Here is a 6000-nt window from a genome sequence, read left to right as displayed (position 1 = left end):
CAAGCACTTGGCGACAGTGGGAAGGAAAAACTCCCTTTTAACAGGAAGAAACCTCCAGCAGAACCAGGCTCAGGGAGGGGCAGTCTTCTGCTGGGACTGGTTGGGGCTGAGGGAGAGAACCAGGAAAAAGACATGCTGTAGAGGGGAGCAGAGATCAATTACTAATGATTAAATGCAGAGTGGTGCATACAGAGCAAAAAGAGAAAGAAACACTCAGTGCATCATGGGAACCCCCCAGCAGTCTAAGTCTATAGCAGCATAACTAAGGGATGGTTCAGGGTCACCTGATCCAGCCCTAACTATAAGCTTTAGCAAAAAGGAAAGTTTTAAGCCTAATCTTAAAAGTAGAGAGGGTGTCTGTCTCCCTGATCTGAATTGGAAGCTGGTTCCACAGGAGAGGAGCCTGAAAGCTGAAGGCTCTGCCTCCCATTCTACTCTTACAAACCCTAGGAACTACAAGTAAGCCTGCAGTCTGAGAGCGAAGTGCTTTATTGGGGTGATATGGTAAGTCCCTAAGATAAGATGGGACCTGATTATTCAAAACCTTATAAGTAAGAAGAATAATTTTAAATTCTATTCTAGAATTAACAGGAAGCCAATGAAGAGAGGCCAATATGGGTGAGATATGCTCTCTCCTTCTAGTCCCTGTCAGTACTCTAGCTGCAGCATTTTGAATTAACTGAAGGCTTTTCAGGGAACTTTTAGGACAACCTGATAATAATGAATTACAATAGTCCAGCCTAGAGGAAATAAATGCATGAATTAGTTTTTCAGCATCACTCTGAGACAAGACCTTTCTAATTTTAGAGATATTGCGTAATTGCAAAAAAGCAGTCCTATATATTTGTTTAATATGCGTATTGAATGACATATCCTGATCAAAAATGACTCCAAGATTTCTCACAGTATTACTAGAGGTCAGGGTAATGCCATCCAGAGTAAGGATCTGGTTAGACACCATGTTTCTAAGATTTGTGGGGCCAAGTACAATAACTTCAGTTGTATCTGAGTTTAAAAGCAGGAAATTAGAGGTCATCCATGTCTTTATGTCTGTAAGACAATCCTGCAGTTTAGCTAATTGGTGTGTGTCCTCTGGGTTCATGGATAGATAAAGCTGGGTATCATCTTCGTAACAATGAAAATTTAAGCAATGCCGTCTAATAATACTGCCTAAGGGAAGCATGTATAAAGTGAATAAAATTGGTCCTAGCACAGAACCTTGTGGAACTCCATAATTAACCTTAGTCTGTGAAGAAGATTCCCCATTTACATGAACAAATTGTAATCTATTAGATAAATATGATTCAAACCACCGCAGCGCAGTGCCTTTAATACCTATGGCATGCTCTAATCTCTGTAATAAAATTTTATGGTCAGCAGTATCAAAAGCAGCACTGAGGTCTAACAGAACAAGCACAGAGATGAGTCCACTGTCTGAGGCCATAAGAAGATCATTTGTAACCTTCACTAATGCTGTTTCTGTACTATGATGAATTCTAAAACCTGACTGAAACTCTTCAAATAGACCATTCCTCTGCAGATGATCAGTTAGCTGTTTTACAACTACCCTTTCAAGAATTTTTGAGAGAAAAGGAAGGTTGGAGATTGGCCTATAATTAGCTAAGATAGCTGGGTCAAGTGATGGCTTTTTAAGTAATGGTTTAATTACTGCCACCTTAAAAGCCTGTGGTACATAGCCAACTAATAAAGATAGATTGATCATATTTAAGATCAAAGCATTAAATAATGGTAGGGCTTCCTTGCGCAGCCTGGTAGGAATGGGGTCTAATAGACATGTTGATGGTTTGGAGGAAGTAACTAATGAAAATAACTCAGACAGAACAATCGGAGAGAAAGAGTCTAACCAAATACCGGCATCACTGAAAGCAGCCAAAGATAACGATACGTCTTTGGGATGGTTATGAGTAATTTTTTCTCTAATAGTTAAAATTTTATTAGCAAAGAAAGTCATGAAGTCATTACTAGTTAAAGTTAAAGGAATACTCGGCTCAATAGAGCTCTGACTCTTTGTCAGCCTGGCTACAGTGCTGAAAAGAAACCTGGGGTTGTTCTTATTTTCTTCAATTAGTGATGAGTAGTAAGATGTCTTAGCTTTACGGAGGGCTTTTTTATAGAGCAACAGACTCTTTTTCCAGGCTAAGTGAAGATCTTCTAAATTAGTGAGACGTCATTTCCTCTCCAACTTACAGGTTATCTGCTTTAAGCTGCGAGTTTGTGAGTTATACCACGGAGTCAGGCACTTCTGATTTAAAGCTCTTTTTCAGAGGAGCTACAGCATCCAAAGTTGTCTTCAATGAGGATGTAAAACTATTGACAAGATACTCTATCTCACTTACAGAGTTTAGGTAGCTACTCTGCACTGTGTTGGTATATGGCATTAGAGAACATAAAGAAGGAATCATATCCTTAATCCTAGTTACAGCGCTTTCTGAAAGACTTCTAGTGTAATGAAACTTATTCCCCACTGCTGGGTAGTCCATCAGAGTAAATGTAAATGTTATTAAGAAATGATCAGACAAAAGGGAGTTTTCAGGGAATACCGTTAAGTCTTCAATTTCCATGCCATAAGTCAGAACAAGATCTAAGATATGATTAAAGTGGTGGGTGGACTCATTTACATTTTGAGCAAAGCCAATTGAGTCTAATAATAGATTAAATGCAGTGTTGAGGCTGTCATTCTCAGCATCTGTGTGGATGTTAAAATCGCCCACTATAATTATCTTATCTGAGCTAAGTACTAAGTCAGACAAAAGGTCTGAAAATTCACAGAGAAACTCACAGTAACGACCAGGTGGACGATAGATAATAACAAATAAAACTGGTTTTTGGGACTTCCAATTTGGATGGACAAGACTAAGAGTCAAGCTTTCAAATGAATTAAAGCTCTGTCTGGGTTTTTGATTAATTAATAAGCTGGAATGGAAGATTGCTGCTAATCCTCCGCCTCGGCCCGTGCTACGAGCATTCTGGCAGTTAGTGTGACTCGGGGGTGTTGACTCATTTAAACTAACATATTCATCCTGCTGTAACCAGGTTTCTGTAAGGCAGAATAAATCAATATGTTGATCAATTATTATATCATTTACTAACAGGGACTTAGAAGAGAGAGACCTAATGTTTAATAGACCACATTTAACTGTTTTAGTCTGTGGTGCAGTTGAAGGTGCTATATTATTTTTTCTTTTTGAATTTTTATGCTTAAATAGATTTTTGCTGGTTATTGGTGGTCTGGGAGCAGGCACCGTCTCTACGGGGATGGGGTAATGAGGGGATGGCAGGGGGAGAGAAGCTGCAGAGAGGTGTGTAAGACTACAACTCTGCTTCCTGGTCCCAACCCTGGATAGTTACGGTTTGGAGGATTGAAGAAAATTGGCCAGATTTCTAGAAATGAGAGCTGCTCCATCCAAAGTGGGATGGATGCCGTCTCTCCTAACAAGACCAGGTGCTAACATGTGCTAACCCAGATGGGATCAGCATAAATGAACCAGGCCAACCCAGGTTTTGTGTAGCTTCTCAGAAAATGACACAAAAACAAAAACTATACATGCCTGTAACTCTTGAGAATTTCTTCCAGCAAGAAGCCCTCATTGACACCGCTGCCGATGTCACACTTATGTCAGCCAAACTGTTTAACAAACTGCAGGCTTAGACTAACAAGAACCTTACACATTCACCTTGCTCAGTTAAGATACAATCTTACACTGACCAAGACACAACAATGTCATCCATGGCCCACATCCACCTGATGCTGGGGCCCATGAGTTTTGTCCATCCAGTCGGTATATCACAAATGGATACTTTTCCACTTCTTCTTGGCAAAGACTTCTTTGACCAAATTGAACCTCTCATAGACTTTAAGCGGTTGAAACTTTAGGCTCAGGTGCAGCAACCGCATCCCCTGAAACCACTACAACCGACTGTCCACTTGAGGTGCTACGCACCTAGACCACCTGACCAGTAGAAAAAAAAAACACACAGTTAAAAAAACACACCAGTAGACCGACCTGCACGTTCCTGCCCCATAGGGATCTCACCTGGTGTGTGACAAAAATCTCTACTGACGTGGACCAATTTAAAATCAGCAGAGATCAAAGAGAAACTCTCTCCAAATTAAGACAGCGCATTAAAATGCTACTAAATCCTGTGGGACACTTCGGGTATGCCACAGTTGCTGACTAACTCAAACAAATTAAAATAAATCTTGTCACATCGAAATGCATCACAAATTTCTGCGACATCATCGCACCCACAAATCTATCAATACTGCGAAAACTACAGCAGACAAACCACATTTGTAAATCTCTAAACTTAAAGAGCATCACAGACATTACACTCTGACGCAGTGCTTTTGTGTATAAAATTAACAGTAGGAAACAGTTACATGCTGACTTAATAAAATTTGAAAACACTTTGAATCAATTGAGTTGAATATACCAAATTGAATGCTTAAATTTTTATCAGTTAACCTCATCTTGACTTTACATTTCTGTTTTTAATTTATTTCCTTGAAATAAATTAGCAAGTATTTAAGCCATTATATTTCTTTAAATCTACTTGTGTATGTAATGTCCTTCAAAATAGTCGAGAAAGACTAAATATACTGATTATTTTACTTAGATGCACCAAGATCAAGTATCTAAAATGATTTCCCAGCTTTTAATTTAACCAATATTCTTAGGCGTAAAAATGTTCCTCCAAAACTGAGTAGGACGCATTAACAGTTTTACACTGATAATTGAGCCACCCCAGCCAATCCAATGGGGGGTGAACACTATCTAATTCAAACTTTACTCAATTCTAATTGATTTCAACCAGGACAACTCCACTAAAATTGAGATCCTTTGTACTAGGTAAACCTGGACCAGTTTAAAATTTCAAATTCAATTAACTTGCATGTCCTTAATTGTGGGAGGAAGCCGTAACAACCAGACGGACCCACACAAACACTAGGAGAATCTGCAAGCTCCGAATTCTACTAACTGATCTTAAAACTATTCAAATAACTTTTATGTTGAGAAATTTAAAGCAACCTTCAGTTTCAATCAAAACAAAGAATAGGATAAATGATGCAGACCCACAGGGTCTCCAAACTGTTGAAACAGGCTGAACCCTGAACGGCTTCCAAGAAAACACTCTTTGAAGCTTTCCAATATAGAAACAAATTGCTTTGCTTTGTTTTGTTTATTTGAGCCACTTTGTGCCTATGACATCAGCCTTTACAGCAAGCGTCGCCTGGGAGGACCTCATCCATCATCAGCCACTGATGACTCTTCTCGGCCAGCTTCTTCCTTGTAATGAAAGAACTGGACATCCTTCCACTTCTTCATCAAATGGGGGGCTATGTAGTGCCATGGCCTTGATTCCCCCTGATTAAATAAAATATACTAACCCTGTCTCAACCACAAAAACCACTGGAGACAGAGACTGCTTTCCACTCTCAGTTGAGAAATTCCTAAGTCATCTGGAGATCTTCAGATAAGTCTTGAGACATCACCCGATGGTCCATCACTGCTTCGCAGAGGAAAAACAAAGCTGTAATTCAAAGCTCTTCAAAGGGAAGCCCTCGCCTTTTTATCAGTGGATTTTCGGTCATTATGAATTACATGACATTATAATTGCTTCACGTCAGAATCTGAGCTTCTCCAGGCCAGGAGAACCAAAACTTTTATGATCAAGCGAAGACAGAACTTCTCCTCATCGGGGGGTGGGGGGGCTTCCTCCATGATAACACATGGTCATAAACATTGTCTGGACAATCAGCTTTTATCTTGAGGTTTAAAGCAAAGGAAAAGACCTTTCTTTTAAAATTAAAAGAATGGTATCAGTATTTCTTTTTATTCATATATAACAAATTCTAATGTGTTGTATTGATTAATCAAACAAGGTGCGTTGCATATAATCATTCCAGTTTATTATTCTGTGAAATTTCTGTGCAGAGTTTGGTGACGTGAGTCCCCTTTAAAAGTTAGAACAGAGTCT

The sequence above is a fragment of the Thalassophryne amazonica genome, chromosome 1 (genome assembly GCF_902500255.1).
Source record: "Thalassophryne amazonica chromosome 1, fThaAma1.1, whole genome shotgun sequence".
In the NCBI taxonomy this organism is placed as follows: Eukaryota; Metazoa; Chordata; class Actinopteri; order Batrachoidiformes; family Batrachoididae; genus Thalassophryne; species Thalassophryne amazonica.
The sequence above is the reverse complement of the archived record's forward strand: the minus strand, read 5'-3'. Positions refer to the sequence as shown.